At 40.9% G+C, this 22,686-nt stretch overlaps 1 protein-coding gene across 1 annotated transcript in view; it reads left to right on the top strand.

Moving 5' to 3' along the window:
* Positions 1-22,686, top strand: part of LOC146724950 (uncharacterized) — a 345,089-nt gene that overhangs the window by 33,513 nt on the left and 288,890 nt on the right. The window lies entirely within an intron of this gene.

The following is a 22,686-nucleotide window of genomic DNA, read 5'->3' as shown; positions in this document are numbered from 1 at the left end:
CTCATATGCACCGGCGATAATAATTAAAAACGAAAGGTATTTCTCTCCTTGAGATCTCTGATAGAGATCAAAGTTACATCTGATTAGATGTAATCAGGATTGTGGCCATAAAGGTAGGTCCACTGGCCTCTAAAAAATAGTTAATTTAATTACTTAATAAATATTTTCTTATAATTTCTATATAGAAATTAAATAATGAAATGCGTGCGCCAAATGCGCGACTGTCTCGTAAGAACTTTATTCCACAATCATTCACTACTTTCGAGGAATGTGTCGACGCGCCGTTACTATCTCGCCGACATCTGGCAAGCAGCGTAGTAATAATAATTGGCCAGAATTTTGGCCGAGAGACTTTGGCCGGACGATATATATACGGGTATACGAATCCAAGCACGTGCGCCTCCTTAGCGCGTTCCCCATCGCTTTCATCGATCCTGGCCGCAGGACGATCTTGGCGCGGTCGAGCGGACACGCACGATCGCTTCTGGAGAAGCGGCGTCTGGGAACGGATCCGTCGCGTCGCGTTCAAGTGTGCGCCTTCTGCGCATTAATTTGGCGAGAGACACAAAGCGAGCAAAGAGAAGTGTCGTCGCGAACGAGTCGATCCTCGAATATCGATAAGAAGTCCTGGTTCTCGAATCCGGAATTTTTTTTTTCGTCTCCCCATCTATCCTACTACCTCTTCGGTCCTTCGCGAGCTCTTGCTGCTCCTTTCTTCTCTTTCTCGTCTCTTATCCGATTCTTTCGGTACCTGTTCATCGGCGGACGTTACGCTCGGTTGCCTCGACGACGGCGCCTTTTATGTCATCGTGCGTCATAATGACACTGAACAAAAACTGTCAATGCCGCGTATCGGCTTCCATGCATACATTAGGCGTGTCCGAAGTTTATAACGCGTTACTAAATACGCACCTTGGCACTTGAATCCGATATAGTAATATTACGTCGCGCGATTAAACAATCTTTGCGTATTTAATATACTCTATTGCATCTATTTAAAAATTATTGTACAAAAAAAGTTGCTTTAATATATATTTTATTATTTTCCTATACGAAAGTAATGATATTAATTGCGTCAAATAATAAGAATAAATGTTATGCATACTATACAATTTATTCATTAATTTAATTATTGTATTATTGTGTATATGATTGTTTTTTTTAAATAAATTTGTATATATGTATTTGATTATAATTTACAAAAGATACATGTATTTTATAAAATAATTCTAAAACATAATTTAAGAGTGATAAAATTAATTAAAAGTAAAAAAATAGTAGTATAAAGCTTGGCACACACTGGTGCATTTATTATATCAGTCAAAACGTCAAAACTTTATTTTAGTTTGCATAACAGTGCAGATTGTCTTTTCAATTCATTTATGTTTTATATTTTTGCAATCAATTTTTCCTTTGCGTGTGAAAATTTTGAGAAAGAGAGAGATACGAGTATACATATATTCTATTATGCGTTTATTAGAATAGAATCAATTGCATCTTTACTCACATTATTAAACCAGTAAGTAAATAAAAAATATCAATGTACAGTTTATACAATTTTTTAAGGAAATAATAAGACCCTGTAACAAAAATTCTCCGAGACAAATAATCCAATTAATTTTTTATACAATTAATAAAATATGAATGAGACGGAAATTTTTTGTCAATAGTCTCTTATTTGAACGTCACCTGAAATGATGAAATTTTTTATACAATCACGTCGGCATATAATACACTATCGCAGCACAGCGTAGCATTCGTTGCGTGACCGCATCGATTAGAAGGCACTTTTACTATAATTCAGACGACACGTTCTAAGTCGATTTAATAGAAAGCAATAGTGATTTCCAGCGTGCCTAGTGGTTGGCGAAGCGAGGCTCCTCAAGACCGGTCCTCGTACAAAGAGGATAGTGGTGCGCCGCCGTTGGCTTCAATAATCAGAGGCGATTACTGTCGCCCTTTTCTATGTTTTTCAGTGTCCCCTTTCAGCCGTTCGCTTGTCGCCGCGCGTCATCCGATTCTCTCCGCCGTGATGAGAAAGCGAGCGCAGGGGGAAAAGAGGGATCCTCTCGTAAAAAGAGGATAAATCCAAGACGCCGAGTCTCTCGGTGAGTTGCGTGCTAAATTATTATGTCGAGGGAGATTAAGCTGTTTTTGCCTTATAATTATGATTAAAAAATTGATTAAATTTGTTATAAATGATGAGTAATTATAAATGATCATCAGTGTCCGCCTTGCACATTATTTCAAGTGACGTTGTGCGCCCTTCTTTTTGCATACACTTTCATTTCAACTGTCGAGATTTTTTATTGTATAAAATAATAATATAAATGAAATATTCTAATAATAAAATAATAACAGAATGATATAGAGACATTTAAGAAACAAATTTTCGAAATAAGAATGATAATTAAATTCGAAATAAATGCTAAGTTGTCGCTCTTGACTGTCGAGAATGAAATCATCTATCGTGAGACTTTTAGTTTCGAAATTTATGACGCGGAATATTACGGGGCTGCTCGATTCAAGACGTGACGGCTTCGAGACGCGCGCGTGCAATCAAGGCTCGTTCGAATCGCTCGTTCGGAAGTGCCGTATTGTTAGTCGGACGACATTTACGAGTGGTTTCGTCAACACGGCGAACGAGCCACGAGCTTCACGATAGTGATAGCACTCGGCACGCAGTCGGGGAAACCATTTATTTATCAAACTGAATTACGAGAAGCGTGACGTGTGCCGGGTTGATGGGGGGAAACGCGATTCCCCATAAATTATTCCGTGTCTTCGCTCGCTTTCGGTCAAGTAAGCCGTGATACTTTCTCAGAATCGTTAACTGTTACGAAAGAAATTACAATTGGATGTCAATGAGATTTCAGATGCCTCGAATACATTTGCTTCATTCGTTCGAATCTATACAAAATTAAATTAGATCCGAAATCGTAGTATGTAATAAAAATAAAAATGTAGAATAAACATTTTTCTTGATTTGAAGCTTTGTTTTCGAGAAGATTTTAATAATTTATTTTCGCATTTTTATAAGCTTGAATAATCCTATGTTAGAAAATAGAGATACAACGAGAATACATTTGCCAAAAAATTATATATACGATTATTATTTATATATTTCGACTCTTTTACCTGTTGTATCGAATAGTGCATTATTGTGTGACATTGAGTCACCTCGCGCTGTAACGTCAGCGATTTTGACAATCAGCTGATCTCAGTGATGAATGGAGGACTCGCGAGGTAATCGACGTTATCGTAAATCTTTCGGGCCTATTTTGTGGACGACTCACTTGTCGTTTATATCTATTATGTAGTCGACACTGAGCTTATAGATCTCTATAGCTGTAGAATCGATTCTTGTTCAAAACTTTCGTCTAATTTGAGAAATTTCACCGAAACGTTAAAATGTCATATGATCCTTTAGTTCATCTTCGATTAATTCGCGCACTTAATATGCAGATTATGGATAATATCTTAGATCCTAGATTTAAACGACGTTATTTGATGAGATTAAGAACGGATATCGATCTCGAAAACGTAGAGTTTTTTCGACACCGGATCGGTCTATGATTTCTGCCTGAAGCTTTCCATACTTCAGATTATTACTTCTATTTCCGGAACGCGAATGTTAGATGGTTATCGTCGACAAGGAACGAGCAGACACCAAGGTTAGACGCGATCGAGTTTAACACACACACACACACATTCTCTCTATCTCTCACCCCGTCTGCATATCGATTTAAAACACCCGCAGAGCGCCTTACCGTAATTCATGGCGAAATCGCGTTACGGCGTCCGTGCCTCGCAGATCATCTCTCGTCCGTTCTCTCGCCCGCCGCTCGTTCCGGGACGCTGATATTAACGACACCCGGTAGATCGTAACTTTGTCACCCAACGAGAGGGAACGGGGTAGCGTTCGCCCACCCCGGTAAGAAGAAGCCGGGTTTAAAGGGCGCTTTAGCCAGCGCGCCGCCAGCTAATTGCATGCATTTTTAACGCCGAGACGTCTTAATCGGCGAGTTGTATGATGGAAACGCGTGCATAAAGCTTTATGCTCCGGGCACCCTGGGGGAAAACGATACAAAGGGGTCGGGCGTGTAACGGCGAATCGAGTGTCGTCTAAGGGGGTGAAACGTTACGGCGATAACGTTTTAGTATTGTCGTTATGCAACATAAGGTATGTGCAGAATTATTTTGCACATTTTCTACAGTTTTCGTGGATTTTATATAAATAATTCACATATATATTCTCATATTAATTTAATACAACTTCTTCCAAATTCCAAAGATTAATAAATATGGATATTTTTTAAATATTCATATAGGTTTATATTCAGTATATTCAATAAATGTAAAAATTATTCTATGCATTGCGAAGTGGAAAGAAGAGGCCGAAATTTAAAAAGCATTAAAAAAATTAATTTGCGTTTACGCTAAAGACGATTGGAAAGAAACATCTGTTCACGCGAAAAATAGTGGAGTTTAACGACCTATACGAATCGTGTTTTCCCCGCGTAAAATGCGTTTGAGGGGGATTCAACGGACGTTGATGTATCGAGGAGTCTCGCTGTCATTCACGTGGCGTGATTAAAGTTCCAATTCTGCGAGCGAAAGAGAAAGAGAGAGAGAGAGAGAAAGAGGCTAAGGATAAGTTTAGCAATGACAATCTCGCGGCTTTTCAATGTCCTCGTGTGTAAACGCGATACGCACGTCGTTTCTAGAGACGAGTGACGACGTCACGTCGAGTAAATTTTTACCTTCGACCACTCGAGTCCATCGTCACCGTTTTATCGACCTTATTACGTCGCAGCTTGACGCGAGTTACACGGCCGATCGTCATGTTAAGGCCTTTGAGTGTGAAACCTAAAGTCTACTTTCCGTATCTCGATCTTCGATTCGCCGCGAATAAAGAACGTAATGAAAAAATCGTTGAAATACGCTTAATCATATTATTTGACAATTTTTTTTCCATTTATATTATTTTTCAGTATATTAATCATACGAATAATTTAAATTCATAACGCGATATTAAAGAAGATTCTTATTATTTTTCAATTCTTTGTCACACGAGAAATCCACATAATTTCTCCCTACTATTAACTGCTATAGTCCACGATTAAATCTCTTATCCCGCGGATATCCGATAGCAAAGCGAAATTCGGCGAGCCCCGGGTGAGGAAAGGGATGGGATATATCGTCCCGACGAAGATACACGCGTCGCGAAAAACAACGAGCGTCACGCACAAAATGCCTGACGAGGCACGCTCGCCGGCAACCTCGTTGGCGCTCATTACTCTTTGGCGGCCGCGTCATTTGTCTCCCGAGAATAATCGACGAGTCGGGGCGGAACGCCGGTCTCTCTCCGAAGGAAGGAAGATGAGGAGACGCGACGCGAGATGAGGAGCGAGACAGGACGACGGACGCGGATGTGCCCGTAATGGGCCCGGCTGCTCGGAGCGAACGAGAGCGGACGGAGAGCCCGAGGAGAGCCCCGCAATTATGTAATCGCTGTGTCATTGCGTTAAAGTAATTCCATTAGCTGACGAAGGAGGACCGGCCCCGACCGAGACGACGTGTGTCTCATCCGCGCATCGACCTGGCTCTGTCTCGCGATTTCACGTACGGTTCTTACGTCGCGAACGCGAGGTCATCTTCTCTCACCTTCTCTCCGAGCCATCGTGTAGCCTCTCACCCACTGATAGGTAAATTGTATCGGTGATTTTAATGCGCCGCAATAACGCCCCGAGTCACGACTGGATTCGCGCGATCCTATCGCGTGGCTCTTGTCAGTCGAAAATAATTTAAGCTCCGATTAACTGAATATGATTGCAAGCAATGCATTGTAACGTTGTCATAAATAAGTCGCTATCATTTTCATTTTGATTATTTCTTATGGTTTTGATAAATTATCAAGAGAAACTTAAGAAATTGTTATTTTTATATCATATAGCATTTCATTAATTTTTTATGCAGCAAAATGTTTCGTGAACCGATAGAGCGATCGAGTGTGTAATGACGAAGTATTTTTTTACGTACATCACGTCACGATTTTTAGAGAGCGCGTGCACTTCTTGGCGTCTTTTTTTTTTACCTTGAATTTTAATATACAAGGTCGATTGATTCCTTTGTATACCATCTCAGCATGACCTCATCTGACGAGCCGGCGCAGTGACAGGATTAAACTTACACGTGAGAAGTACGATCGGCGCAATAATATCGTCGCGCGAGAATCAGCTTCGAAATCGGCCCCGTCTCGGGGCCCCGAGGCCTTCCGCGCACCATGGCGTCTCCGCGATTAAATCTCGCCGTCTCCGACGAGAGTGTCACCTCCGCTCGCGCGCGATATGCGACGAAGGAATCCTTGACAGGAGGTCGCCGGATCCTCGGTGCCCCCCGGTGGCGCATGAATCACCGGCGAAGTCGCCGCGTCTTGTCGGGGCCGCGTGGAAGGTGACAGCTGTCAAGTGGCGCAGCTATACGGCGTGTGTAGGTGGTGTATATACCTAGGGGTCCCCACGTATGGAATCTCGTGTACGCGTCGTGCATGTTCGCCTGTCGCGACACGGACACGACACGAACGCAATGGCGCGCTCGTTAACGTTATCGGTCGGATAGAATTGAAAAGATCGGACGAAAGACCGATGAAAGCCCCACTCGAATGCCTAACGTGTCGGATGGTACAGATAAAAAGGCCCGATTGTCTGTACGGTCAATTATGTCATTCTTCAGAGACTCGGCAAAGAATGCGGGTAGCTTGACGCAACTGTCTTTCGATTGGTAATTAAAGGAGGTACGATGCATTCCTTATGTGTGTACAGAAATTTAAAAATTGTTAGACTAAACCTTCTTGTGAAATTCGTGCATTGTGTAATGTTTTTTAACAAACTTATTTTAATAAAATGATTACATATTTCTCAAAGTGTCAAATGCATAAATCCATACCATGGTACATTTAATGTATAGCAAAAGTTTTTGACAAATTATACAATCTATATATTTAAATCATCAATTTAATTAATAATCTTAAAGGGGTTATTTTAGTAATCGCGAATTAATAGATCTGTCAATTTTCGACATAAAATTTTTCAATATTCTACTCGAGATATTTTACATTTTCTCCGCAGATTCTCCTTAATTTATATATTGTACTGTACAATTCGTCGAACAGTTTCGTAGAACATTATCCATTTATTCAGGCAAAATTTGCAATACAAATGTTTTCACAAACATTGTACATACATTATTCCCTGTATATCTTTCTCGTGGAGCGGTTCGGAAAGACGGTGGCGAGAAATTCGAGGATCATTATCCTGTCCACCTGTTCTGGCGCCATTGCACGCACATGCACGCATATCCACGCACGCCCGGCTTGCCTTGACCCGCGGGGCGTGCGAGGTGCCTCGAGGGGATGCTCGTCGATCGCGACGTTGTAGCTGGGAATTAAGGTACCGGGTGACCGCGGCGAGCGCTCTCGCCGCTTAATAATACGGCTTCGCCGCGCGGCCTGTCACGCTTATTTTTAAAATCGTCGGCAATCGGCCGCGGGCCTCGTTAGCATAAGTTGGGGCCCCGTAGACGACGCGACGCCGACGGGGAACGCGACGGCTCTCTGTGACGCAACGCGAACCCGGCTCGCGATTACGCCCCGCGGCTATAACAGCGCGCTTTACGAGCGTGGATTATGCAGTTACGCTCGATTCGATGTACCGGGTCCCCTGTCTGCGAGAGAGAGAGCGCGAGCGGAGAGACCATCATTGGTCGCTTAAGAAATATCTGCTGTTTTGTTGCGGAATGATTGATTGACGGTTCATTCGAGAGGGCATCGCGTAATCCTTTTGTCCTTTGGTCCCGCGTGTTGCACGTGGAATTTGCAAATCGCTGAGATTGAACTTAACATTGAAACCAAAGTCCAATTGGGATCATCTATAATTCGTGACAAGATTCAGGATATACATCTATTCAAAATAAAATTATATAAATAGCATAATGTGTTAAAATGATAAGTAGAATTTTTGAAAAATTATAAAGAGTTAAAGAAACGTGATACCATAAATTATTACGCCATTTATTTATTCTCGCCAAATTAATCTCATCGCGTATATATAATATCGTTCATCGCCTCTCTTAAATTCAGCCGTAGCGAGGATAAAATCTACCATTTTCGAATAAAAAATTTCGAAGGCAAGGTGGACATTAGCGTATCGTCTGCTTAGGCGTAAATTATACTTATCTCGAAGGCGAGTAACGCGAGCCCTGCTCAAAGTGGAAGGTCAATTGCTAGATTAGGAACAAGGTGGAGAACGCGCGATAAGCGCGCATACGAGATCTGGAAGCGTTCGCTCGCTGGCAGATCTCGATACACGATCCCTGAAGACCCTGACGAACGATGCACGGTACTCGATCTCGCGAAATCGTTGCTCGATCCGAGGCAAACTCGCTGCACTTTGCGGCCACGCTGGATAACGCGTCACAATAGCGTGGCCCCGGCATGACTGGCGTTAGGTGTTGCTACGTCTATCACGGTCGCGTACACGGTGCCACCCGGTAATTTAGTGCCGAGTCCGCAGTCGATTTCTCGGAGCGATAAAACCATACGAGAGAAGACAGGGGAACGGAGAGAGTAGCCGCGAATAATTCCGGGCTGAATCTATTTCGCGTGGAAGAGAGAAAAGCGAAAAGAGAAGAAGAGACGCGAACGAACGGGTATAGGATGTGGAAAAAGAGAAAAGAGAGAAAGAACGGGGCAGAAAGAGGTGAAGTAAGACGGATGGTTCTTGTATCTCGACATTTGAATCGAACGACGGACTTGCCGGCCGCCATCGTTTTCATTGCCGCGACGCAACAATAATGACAGAACCGTAACTAGAGAGGCGTCGTATCCTCTTTTTTTATTTCCGCGCGTGTTCCACTGCACCGATCCATCGAGAGATGCGGTGAAATAATTGGTTTACTGAAGAGCACAGATATAAGGTCATCGAAAAAGTAAAGTCATTACTGTAATTAAATGATCACTTTGCTCCGAGATAGCTCGACAATTTTTACGAAAAAGGTCATACAAATGTGTTATTATCCCATAAATTTTAAAGAAAATGACATAAAGTTTCATATAAAAAGAAAATTAAATTTTAATATATATTGAAATATCTAATGTATTATAATCTATTTTTGTGACATAGTAATATTTTTTCTTTTAAACTAAACTATTATTTAAATTTTGTTGTTTCAATTATCCATTGATTTCAATCAGCTGATGACATGTCAGTAGAATATAATTTAATATAGGAATATTAAAAATTATAATTAGATCTAAGATTTTGTTAAATTTATCTAACCATAAGAGTGTCTCAAACAGTCAATTTCTGTAGATGAAAGTGACTGATGCAATTGACGTCGACTAATTGCAGATGGTTATGCGCAGTTTAATGATTCACGGAGAATATGACAACTATGAAGCTTAATATCGATGATTAATTAAACGATGATTAGCTCCGACGATCAATTTACAAGTGAAACTTTAGTGTTTTTCTTCCGTAGTTCGACAAAAGAGTATTTCCTTCTCAGAGCAACTAAATTTGCAGTAAGTCTATACACAATTAAAAATAGCATTTTTTATCCTTATCTGTTTTCTATATATATTTTTATATTATTTTACATTAATTTAAACCATTACATATTTAAGCTTAACGCCAGCTATTGTCATTTATTGTCAATTTATTAAATTATATTTAATTAAAATTATTTAATTGGTTTTAAAATTATTAGGGTTTTTAAAAATATATATTATAAAAGTTAGGCGATCTGTTGCTTTCCTTTCTGGTAAGCATACCGGAAAAGATTATACGCGACCATGTCCATGTATTCATTTTTCTCTGTCAATCAGCTTCTCTACTGACCATGGCGAGACAATGGGAGTTCGTGCGACGATCGTTAACGTTTCGCGACTATCGTGTACCTGCTCCGAGATGATCCTCCGCTTCGTAGAAAGTGTCTATGACATCGAATCACGAAAGTCCTCTATTCCTACCTGTTTCGCGTGATTGTCGTAAGATTCTTCATCTCTTCCGTTCACGTGATTTCGTGACGCGCTTCTCCCGATCTCTCTATTGTCAAATACCAATGAGGTGTAACGACATTATACACGAATGTGATAACTCAGAAAACTATTATTTTTATCTCTATATCTTATCGTACTTTTATACAATTAGCAGTTTGAATGAAAAAAAGAGATAAACGGAATGTGTAAAAGAATTTAATTTTTTAGCGCACACCAAGGCGACTCTAAATTAGACAATCTCGACGAATTTTAATATTTAAAAACAGATAACAACACGGAAAAAAATTAGCTATATATTACACATGAAATTTAGTTACTATGCCTAAATTTTAGCTATGACAATTAATATTTTTTAGCTATAACATTCTTCGTTAAACTATGCTAAAAAATATTAGTTACCATAGCCAAAATTTAGGCATAATAACTAAATTTCAGGTTGTAATATATGGACAGCTAAAATTTAGCTATTCTTTTTTTCCGTGAACGAATGCGGAAAACGACGTTTAATCGCGAAAAAGAGATCTCTATATTCTGTGCGGAAGGCGCGGCAATCGCTAGTGGAATCCATCGCGCACCACAGCGTTCAGCCGAAGAGGAACGGAGAAAGTATCCTTTCAGCGAGTGGAGAAGTCGTGCGACTCCTTTTTTTTCCTCTCGCGCGTATCCACGGTACATGCAGAACCCAATAGTCCAGAACGCGAGCGCGCAAGCCTTTACGACGCGCGGCGGTGCGTTTACGGTTGTTTTTTCACCGACGTCGTAAACGCGGCCGGCGATCCGCGGGTCGAATATAAAACGCGGGATCGACGATCATGTCCGGTGACACGATCTCTCTCTCTCCCTCGGCGGATTCAGCGAGCGGAGTCCGTGAGAACGCGACGCGCTTCAGCTCTCGATGATCTTACGCGAGGTACCTGCGGACCTCCTGTGAGAAATCATACGGTACATGTCGAACGATTTAAATACATCTTGTATTGACACCAAGATCGAAATTAGTGTCAATCTTCATTTCGATGTCAACTTTGCCCGAATTATTCTGACGAAAATATCATCACCAGGATTAAATCACTTTGAGTAATCTCATAATTTAATCTCCCTATAAAACATACATAGTTACGGCGTCTATAAAATATCATTATAGTCATCATAAACGGCGGGTAAAATTCTTTGATAAAAAGAAGAATCAGTATATGAAATCATCAAGTAAAACATCACGTTTCAGAACGAATTTAGTTGATACTTATTTACATTCTTTGCGCGAGATATTCTCTATGTACGATCTGTCGTCTATTATTAGTAATACTTCAGATAGCTATTGAGATTGCAGCTGATTATACTTGCTCAAGGATGAACGTTGAAGTCATAGCGGTTTCCTATTGACGGCATACAGCCGATATACACATATATATCGATATATATATATATTCATCAGTAAAGAGATCAGCTGTTCGTGGCCCTGTACCTATTAGCCCTCGGCGACCGTGACCATCATCAACGCGACATTCACTGTACTCATTTTACCTTTTCGCGATCGCGGCAGCTCCCGCTTGATCAGTTTATCCGCGAATCTATATAATACGGAAACTATTATGAAGCCTCGACCGTGGAATATCTCGATCGTACGGCGGCCGATCACGTGGAGCGACTCGCTCGTCCGAGTTAAACGATGGGAAAGAGAGTGAAAACGTTACCGAGAGATTTGACGGGACGTCGATATGCGCTCGCATGGATCGTCGAATCTGAAAACGATGACGGTAACGGTATCTGAAACCTCTATGATGTTAGCGATTGAAGCTGTACACAACCGCGCCGGACAAATCAAATCATAATAAATAACGAGATAAGATTATATATAAGATAGGTAATAATGTAATAGAAAAACAACACGCGTAGAAAGGTACTTGGAATATTAATTAAAAGATGATTTTATAAAATATATGTGTCATATGAAATATTTATAAAATATAAATGATTGAAAAAATATATTATAAATGGAAAAATTACATAAAAATTAAAATAAAATATTTATAAAGTAAGATACGAATGGATTATTGGAACAATAATTGATAGCTGTAATTAATAATTAATAAATTTATAAAGTTACGTGGTTTTATCACGATATTATCGAACGACAATGAGATGCAGTAGTTTTTGCATAGCAAGACGGCTTTAATGATATTTATTATGCGAGGCGATCAATTTCGACGGATGGTTTCATGTCCTTTCGAGCCGATTGATATGCGAACGCCGATCGTCACTTAGCGGTGCATCAGAAGCAACTAATCTTAATTCGCTTATCGGATTATACTCGGTCGCTGTGCCGTGCGATGGAGATGTTCGCGTCCAAGAGATAATCCTCCCGGTATGATAATTAATAATTACCGAAACGATAAGCACTTTGTCAACGTTTCGTCGTGTCAGCGATCCTTAGACTAATATGAGAACTTATTTGAATACCGTATAAATATTCATAATTTCGATATCTTTTCAGTGTGATATCTCATAAAAAAAGACTCATGCTAGTCGAACAATGGGTTTGAAATTATACCTAATATATGTCGAATAATATTTAAAATTATCTAATATATAATTCTGCGATATATTTTTTTTAATTAAATTCACAAAAAGTTGATTTTTCTCTTTCGGTTTATATTATTACAATGCACCTTTTCTGTAAATATTTATTGAGAGAGGAAAAAAGGGAGCTCGTTTAACGCCGACGTACCTATCTTGAATGCTGACATTAGCGGGACATCGTGAGAAAGGACATCGAAGAAACTGTCGATCGTTCCCGTCATCGTCATCGCACGTATACGGCTGTTCGTTTTCTAAGAGCTAGGTACCGTTTGTGTGTCGAGTCTCGCGTTCCCGAGAAGAAATCGCCTATGCTCGATCTCCATTGTCGCTCGTAGTCGGCGACACTTCGCTATCCCCCTGTTATATACTGTTCGAAGCCGAACGGTACCGTCTCGGCTGCATTATTATAAAGCGGGATAAAGACCGAAGCCGAGGTAAGGAGGTTGTTGACCATAGCGGAAGACGCGCGTTTGATAGCGCGTATAACTCGAGGAGCGCTCTTTCTCTCTCTTTCTCTTAACCTCGCGGAATCTGCGTGCTCTCCTCCTCTTCTGGTCAGTTTGCAAGTGCACGTAAGTAATTCTCGTCTCATAGCGTCCAAGAGATAATCCTCCCGGTATGATAATTAATAATTACCGAAACGATAAGCACTTTATCAACGTTTCGTCGTGTCAGCGATCCTTAGACTAATATGAGAACTTATTTGAATACCGTATAAATATTCATAATTTCGATATCTTTTCAGTGTGATATCTCATAAAAAAAGACTCATGCTAGTCGAGCAATGGGTTTGAAATTATATATCGCGTCTCGCGAGGTCACCGGAATTTTGATATTAAAGAGATTATCATAGTTTGTTTGCTCCATAAACATAATTTTGTATATTTAATTTAGTTACAGTTTTCCTCTTCAATCTATAAACTGTGCGAAATCAATGATTATATATCTGAAAATAGAAGCACTTTGTTCCTCGCGCCATTAAATCGCCATTTAAGCGTCTAAATACTGAGGATGTTGGCAAATTACGATTTTTTATAATTTCTCTTAATGGGATTCGCGCGGTGAAAGCCGAGGGAGGCCGGCTGGAAGAAAAAACTGGCGATTCTACCCGACAATTTCGTCTCGAGGAAGAGATGAGGCTTTAAGAGCCGAGCGCGGAGAAGTGGCGTCCACGACCTGGGATAATCCCGGGCTCGCTCGCACGGCAGCATCGCGATCCGGACAATTACGTTGCCCGGAGGCAGCTTCCACACGCGCAATGATCGGCGGGTCTTTGACTGACTCATCGGCAGATTTTCCCGGGTCGCGGCTTTAACGGCCGATATTAATTCCCCCGTGGGGGGCTAACGAGACAAGGGAATTCCTTGCCTCCTCTCTCTCCTTCATTTACCGTGCTTAATTGACCGCGGATAATTGGACCGGCGCGGTCGCCGCGCGCGGCGACGATGAAGATGAGTCGAGGAACCTTGGTGTCGCTTAACGGATCCTGAAGAGCCGAGCTCGGGAATGCGCTCGCTTCCGAGTCTCGCTGATTGTATCGCGTTTCCCGACACGAGCCGCCGAGCATCGAGAGAAAGAATCTGGTCCGATTCCGCGACCTTTTCCCCTTTCTCCGTTAAAAACGCGGATAAAATATATTATCTTTGCGTCGAGAAAAATAGATAACAGCTGATTCTACATTTATCGCACGTATTATATATTTTTTTGTGTTTGTGCGCTCATTCCAGCTTCTCGCTCTCTGGAGCAATAAACTCTCTCTCTCTCTATTTCTCGTTCCGCTTTCACGATCTTCTTCTCACGTTCCGTTCGCCGGTGACACACACCTGGTCGGGATAACCGTATTCTGCCCTCGAAGAGAGACTTACGCATGCATGAGCACGCAAAATGCCGATCGATCGTCGCCTGCAATCGCGGCGGATCGTTAGCGACGCGGAGAGACTGGCCGAGTGCTCTCTCCACCGAGTCGATATTGTGCATATGTATATACGTACTCGAATCTTATCTGACGCGACTTAAATCATTCGCCGTTTAGAACGATCGCGATTTCTCGATATTCCACCGTCGAGATCGAGATATTCGATTTACGGTAGCGTATAGGAGAAAAAAGCAATTCCACAAAGCAATCAGAAGCAATATGTGCATAATAACGCTGTCTCGTTTCCGACCGAGATAGAGATTCCGTTTATTGGTACGATCAGTATAATTTTATAACGCTGAATTTCTCTGAACAAGTAGAAATTTAATACGTACGTATATATAATATATATATATATATATTGTATATATGTAGTGTATTCGCTTATACGAAGCATATACGATCGCGAAAGAATGAAGCGGAACCGTCTAATCCTTCCACCACGCCTACGTCAAGACATTCGCGTATCTCACCGTGATAAGCCCTTAGGCGCGAAGAGAAATGATACGGAGAGAAACAAGGCATAACCCATTGATTCGTAGTAACGATTCCATTTCCGTGAATAATTTCTTTTTACTCTCAGATAACAGTACAATAATTTATGTATCACAATTATCACGTATTATTACACAAGACTATACTATATATATATATTATATAATATACATATACATACATATGAATTAATTTTTTTACATATAAATTATAATATGTATACTACATGTTTGCGCGATATGTCAAATTTAGATAACAACTAATGCTTAGCAACTCACAATTATGTATTCGAGCGTGTTGTGCAACCCGCGCGAATAATCTTCCATGTTTCTTAAGATATAATTAGATTAGGCCGCGATTACAACGGGACTAATTGCGCTCGCGAAAGAGTACACGTAATGGGAGGTCTCCCGCCTGTGTGTCGCATAATAAATCCTGCTATGCGGTATATCGCGACGATGACGACGAGGGGACGCTTGCATCGTCGGAATTCTCGAAACGCGTTACGCAATAACCTTACGCGACTGTGTCTGCGAAGGCAGAACGCATGGTGGCCCCTTGAGCAAGCCGCGATAAATTTTCATACCACGTTGACCACTCCTTCCACGCGGAAACTCAGCCGAGTATTAATTTTCTAATACGGTTCCACGACGTTTCACGCGCGCATATGTACAGGGCGTTGCTAAGATGCTCGGACAAATCTCGGGTGAAAATTCTTCTCATCTGAAAAAGAAGAGAGAGAGAGTAAAAACTGATAAACACATATTCTCGACAATGAACGATTTTTTTCAATTATTAGCGCTATTATATTTATATAAAATAGTTAGGTACTTGAAGTGAAATAAAACTAATATAAAATATACATTTATGAAAGGCCCTCTCAATGTCAGATCAGATTACAATTCGAGATACAAGCTGAAAATATCTGATTCAATATATAAATGGATATATGTTTAAAAATAATGTTTAAAAAGCGTATCATTTTACATAGATTCTAGGATGGTGGAATACAATTTCATACGAGAAAAACTAATTATTATCGGCAGATACGCATCGGGTATCTTTGTATCGCTTATTAAATAGTGCAATAATAAGTTATTGTGATTATCTCTGTATGAATATCTCATTATAAAAAATTTCATTTATTCCCTAACTGCATATCCCGAAGACGTTCAGAGAATATCTTGAAAATGTCCTCTGGATATTTTCTGAATGTCTTTCGGATATGTGTGCTGTTAGGGTTATAGAATAAGAAAAAAAATTATGTGTAGGTATACTTCTATTGACGCAACTAAGTACTTAGTTGATTATAAATATTTCTTTCCTTGCTTAGCAAATTTAATTCTTCTGAAATTCGCTCGAGCGTTTCAGTAACGTCCTGTATATATCGCAGTATCAACACGGAAACGAAGGACTGGGGCCGAGCGTTAATTGCGCGCTGAGATCATACTCGGGAAGGTTAGATCCTGGTCCAGACTGTCGTCATTACTACTTTTTGTCGGTGTGCGGTGCTGTGTTGCGCGCAGGCGTCGTGTCGTTAAGTTAATCGCTAATAAATACGAGGCGAAACTCGTTAGGAAACACGTCATACCTGTACCATTACACCTGCGCTAGGCGCATATTACTTTTATAATGCTGCGCGGATAATTTTCTTTTAATGTGGATATATCGCTTATATGCGTGTTCGGGGACCAAACTATATACGTATCGAAGAATGACAGAGTCTAGCGGTCAGGGAAATCTCGAAACCCGGGCATTGAGAATTTTATAAATCTGGAATTGTCAGGGAAAAGTGAGGAAATTTTACTATTTATCTGGATTCTTTCACATTATTCTACATTTGTCTCAATAATTTGATATTTTTTATTAAATAAATATAAACTTTTTCTTGACAGCGTGTTCGTTAATTTATATTTTCATCGTCGTATTATTTTATTTTAATGTGTTTGATAGAGACAAAACTAAAAATTTTATATAATATAAATACAAAAGGTGATTATTTCGAAATAGTGACATGTTTGTTTCGATTATCGTACATAATGCAGATTGTATAATTGATTTAAATTTTTGTTTTCTTAACTTTCGAACCTTTTTATTGTTGACAAAAATATCTCGAGGATTTTATGATTTAACATTTAATTGATTTATCATATAGATATATGCAAATTATATATTTGGAAAAAATAATAGTCAGGGAAAAAATTAATTTCTGGTCTTGGAAAATCTGAAAAAGTCAGGGAATTTTTTTTCATTGAGTCTAGCCTGAATGAGAGATAATTGACGGATTAAACGCGAGCTTCCTTTATTCTCATCTCTCCCAAAAGAAATCGCGAAGAGATAAATGTCTTAATTTCGCCTTAAAATCGCGCGATTCTTACAAAGTCGATATTCCAGCATCCACATATATAATTTGTATATACCACATTCCTTGCGCTGGAATTCTACGGAGGTCAAATCGAACGAGGCGCGGAGTAGTAATGGTCTTAAATCATCTCTCTCCCCGTAAGAGATGCTCAAACCGCTTCGCAAAGTCCGTCTTCCTTTTTTGTGTGCGTTTCTCTCTCTTTCTGTTCCTCTTTCCTGCTGCCGTTTTGCCGTATTCTTTCTTCCTCCCTCGCGAAATCCTTTTGTATATCCTTTCTTTCACGGCAGCAAGCCACGTAACAAATGAGTTTGAGCGCTTTCGAGCGCGCATTACGTATTGGTCACGGTGAATTACGTACGGAAATACCGAGTTACGGTGTCACCGATCGTGAATGGTCGCGCATATCCCGGGGGCGAGTTTCTTCTTGGGAGGCGAGGAAGCTGCACCGTGATAAAACTGCCTCTTCTTATCGGGGTCTCGCCGTTCGCGCTGCTGATAGAACCTATTCCGTTCTTTTACCTTACCTGGACCGTTCTTGACGCTTACTTAAGTGCGGCCCTATCGTCGCGCGATGTTCGAGAAGCCGCGAGTAATAAACGATAAATTAATTGATGCAATATCTTAAGATGTGACAATTTCCTTATATTCAAATCTAATTTATTTTTCTGCGATAGTTTCGAAATTATTAAATTTAATATTATATAACAAATTATATATGTGTTTTATTTTTGACATTTATAATTAGTTCTTTTCCTAAGCATATTTTTAATTTCGTGGCTTTCAGTTGCATCTCATTTTTTTCAAGCGTTTGAGTTCTCGCGCATCGAAAGGGTTTCAAAGTAGATAAAAAGTCGATGATGCAACATAAGTGTGCTTCAAAAAATTGAACGTGAATAGCAAAGTGTTTCACGAGTCGTCGGAAGCTGCACGTACTTGCAAAGGCTAAACCGGAATAAAAAGATTCTCGACAAGAGAGCTCGCAATTAATCATCCGCCAAACGTATCTTTATCGCTCGCGAGTCGAAGCGGTGCATTATACGCGCATCATATCGTGCGAAAAGATAAAACGTAGGATTTACCGCGATTGCGACAACACATCTCGGGTGCGAAGCACCCGGGAAGGAAAGGTTACGATCGAAAGTAAGTGACAAGCCAAGTGGATCGAGTTAACAACAATGTGAACGGCCTCCAGACCTTCCCGTGTTTGCGTCTATCTCTCGGATTCTTTGTCCCTCTCTTTTCCTCCTCATTTTCTCTCTCCTCTCTTCAGCTGCTCGATGTCGCAGCACCGCCGGGCAAAGCGTGAAAACGCCGGATTAACCTTTGTAATTGTAGAATTATGTGGCGATTAATAACTCGACAAGGCGTGCGTGGGACTGCCGTGCTTTGTGGCTCAAACCGAGCGTGGAGATAATCATCGGTCGTGCCTGGAGCACGGATGATACGTGGTGTCTCGAACGGATGATACGGTTTATACGTGGTGTCTCGAAGTCATATGTTAAAAGTCAAATTGAGAGGTCCGACATAGTATTCTAATTTGAACGATTTTTTCTCATTGAAAAATAATTCAACACACAATTAATAAGAATAAATAAGAAAAATGGATCTTGCGCTTTTAAATTCGGAGTATATTTAATTGTCAAAGAGATTTAAGCAAAAAGTGATAAATAAGAAATTTATATATGTATTATAATAGTTTTTTAAAATAAATTTCTGTAAATTGGAGGTAGATCCACAATTTACAAAAGAATCTAGACAGTCAAGGAAACAATTCGAGACACCGTGTACGTGGCCGCAAACTGTGTGTACACCTGACATGAGCACGCTCGTGTGCACATGCGAACGACGCGTTTGCTCTCGCCGAGGACATGGAAGACTAGGATGAATCAATGTCTCCCGACATCGAGGCGAACGTGTTCCAGGTTCCAGCTTCGAAATAAGACTATCACGGTACAGGAACGACGCGATTCGCATGCAGGTAGTGACGGAATCGATATTCTCGCGCGAGAAATATCAAATACTCGATGCGTCGCGACGATCTTTCGCGGATTTATAATAAGCTCTGGATATATTGTTAAGATATAATTCCCGATTTAATTCTTACGATTCGAAAATTGAATTCCATACATGTATGCGATTTGTTTTAACGTCGAGTTCGCGAGACATCGCTACATCAGGAAAGCGAGAAAAGACGCGAGAGAGGAACAGTCCGGTGATATCCGTCGCGACACGACGACGCGACGTTGCGCTTCCGCGTAGATATCCCGGCTTTCTGCCACCGTGACAGGGGTACCGCGTGCATGCAACTTCCGCCACGGGAGAGAGTTAGACGATCTCGAGTTAATCTCGCGAGGAATCCCGGACGGCAACGTGACGACGCTTAGGTATGCCCTTAGGTATCTAACGTCAGCGATAACTTCTCGAAATTCACACAATGAAAGTTACATATACAAGTTCTGAATATAAATATAGGCTCTTATACAGAAACGGGAGCCCTCAATGTGTGTCCCCTGAACAATCAAAATCTATATTTTTATACATGTCAACATTTATAATTATTCTCATATTCGTTTTTCAGTATCTTATTCTGCGTCTTTTATCATTAGTAGTTTGTTATCATATTTGCACTAAAGAGATCTCCTTTATAAAATTAAATGAATTCTTTGTAAAACGCGGATGACATTAATTGCACATAAAAATTAGAAAGCGAAGCGGAAGTCAAATCTGTTATCGCGAACGATTCTGGAAGTGACATGCAAGCGAGTATAGACGCGCCAAGAAAAACCTGTAAACCATCATAGCAATCTACTTTTCCGAGAATCGTCCGTACAGCGCGAACGCGCGAGGGACTCGTTAATTTCGCGCGCGTTAATTAATCGCCGCGGCTTCAGAAATTAATTGGCCCGAGTCCGGCGAGCCGAGGCTGGCCGCTCGCTTTCAGCGATTTACGGGGGATTATACGAGGAGGTTCGCGATTTCGCCGGCTTTTCTAAGTCGCGATGCCGCGAGTTCAGGCCTCCAGGTCGGAACAAAGAGACTCCTCGACTGAAACATCGACGACATCGGCCGAGGGCCGATCGATATCTACATATCTACGGTTTGTATCGTCCTTTGGATGCGTAATCAATCGTCAGGATTCCGCGGACGCGATTCACCCACGCCGGGGGCCTCATTAGAATGCTTCGACACGGATAAACGCGTGTAAGAACGGAATTCCCGTATCTTTTCTCCGCGAATCGGGGAACTTTAGAGTCTCTATCCCGTCTCCGGAGGCATATTGAGTTACCCGAGGCGGTAATCTCAAACGAACTGGGCGAATTTACGTTCGCGAGGAACTCTTTATTTCTGTTCTTCATGAGATTCTGTGTAGTGGAGCAAACGCGCTATTTACCCTGCTCTCGAAATCGGTGTATATTATATAGGATAGCGGGTGACAGAACAGTAGGCGAATACGACTCGCTGTTGCGAGAACGAGATTCGATCGGACTGTTCGAGTTCGTAAATGGCGAACGACAAAAGGATGCGGCGAGGATGAGTTTTAAGGGATGCAGCGTCTCGAGCAAGTTAACGAATCCGCACTTCGATCGTTATCCCATCTAAGGAAGCGAAACGCTGCTCGCCTGCAGGTGCCATAACGAGCCGGTGAAACCGCTATATGACAAATACGTATCGTTTGGTCGACACCGCCTACAGGATGTCTCAGATGAGCTTTATTTTAGCCAGACTTTTTTATATTTTTTTGAAATAAATTTTTTTTCTCAATCTAAATTACGAGTCGTCGTTCGATAGTTTTTACATAGCAAACATCTCCCTCGTCTCTAGCATTTGTGACATTTATGACATATTTATGCATATAATGCGAATTATGGAATTCGTTTTATAAATTGTCTTTCGCATTTCTCGATAGCAATTAACAAATGTTCATGCAATACGCGAAAATATGACACAAAACAATTTTCTCGTAATTTTCGCGATGCAGTAGATGCAAACAGTTGGTGCACAGCCCTGTATGTGAAAATCAGCCTTAGCAGAGTGCACCCGAGCGCATCGTTCTCTCTATCTCTCTTTTTTTCTCGGAAGATGCTTTCTCAGAGGATCATATACATATTGAAATAATCCTTGGCTCGTCGAACCAAGGAGAATGTTTAGTCAGGATAGGAAGAAACATTCGTTTCTATGTTACTCCCGAGCATTCACCGAATAAAAAGAGTCTTCTATAAATAATTATAATAAGTATAGTAATCGTATAGATCTGATATATAATAATTATAACAAGATAACACACGATGAGCAATATATAATAATAAAAATTAAATTTTATTTGTCGTTATTATTAATGTACGACAAACTTGTATCATGAATATCCTTAGACTATCTGTTTTCTAAATCTATATGTTAGTCTTCATTTTTGCGCAAATCACTATATCTCATCGTCACAATTATTATTACGTTACTCATTTTACAATCTCCGTTTGTCATTTTATTTTACACGCGCGATACTCGAAACCGTTCGAGTAAATGCCTAATGCCTCCGCGTATATGCTAATGATCTCGTTAAAAGCGATTGGATTTACCGTCTGGGTGTCGTGTTGCGACGTGTCGGGAAGGCGGATTGCGTAAAAGGCCATAATATGTGCGTCGCGCGCGAGAAAATCCAATGGAATCGCGCGGCTGCATAAATTCAATCGGTTGACAAAAATCGCGTGACATCCCCGCGAAATATCAATGGTCATGTCGGCTCTCCCACGGTACTTGTGTATACGGGCAACGACACAACGAGAGAGTTTCTACGCGCATCATTTACATCCTGTGTGTCACGTTATCTTCCTGTATCCCACTCCGGAGTCGGAGCAGCTTCGTGTAAAAGCTGAAGTTTGCAAAGTGCACGCGGTCAGACACATCTCTGACACGTCGTGGAAGTTCCTTCCCCCTGCATTCGAAATGTCGTGACAGAAGAGCGAGTTCGCGCGAAGGAAGCGAAAAATCGAGAGAGAGAGAGAGAGAAGGAAACGGCAGCGCGTCTCGTCTTTAGAACGGAAGGAAGACGGAAGCTGGAAGTTTTATGCGCGTTACGTGAATTTTTCGGCGCACGTGCGGAATATTTCACGTCGCGCGCCTTTATATGTGCTCTCGCATTTTCGCGGGAGAGAGATAGACGCGCGTTTCAATATTAAAATCATTGCCTGAAAGATTTCTCGCTCCATCCCTCCCTTCTTTTTCTCCTCCCTATATATATCGGTCTCGTACAGAACTGACTCATGCACGTGAAAACGT

Source organism: Nylanderia fulva, unplaced genomic scaffold, assembly GCF_048542155.1.
Source record: "Nylanderia fulva isolate GAGA-0341 unplaced genomic scaffold, ASM4854215v1 Scaffold11, whole genome shotgun sequence".
Classification (NCBI taxonomy): domain Eukaryota; kingdom Metazoa; phylum Arthropoda; class Insecta; order Hymenoptera; family Formicidae; genus Nylanderia; species Nylanderia fulva.
Note: the sequence above shows the minus strand (reverse complement) of the source record. Positions and strands in the feature narration are given on the sequence as shown.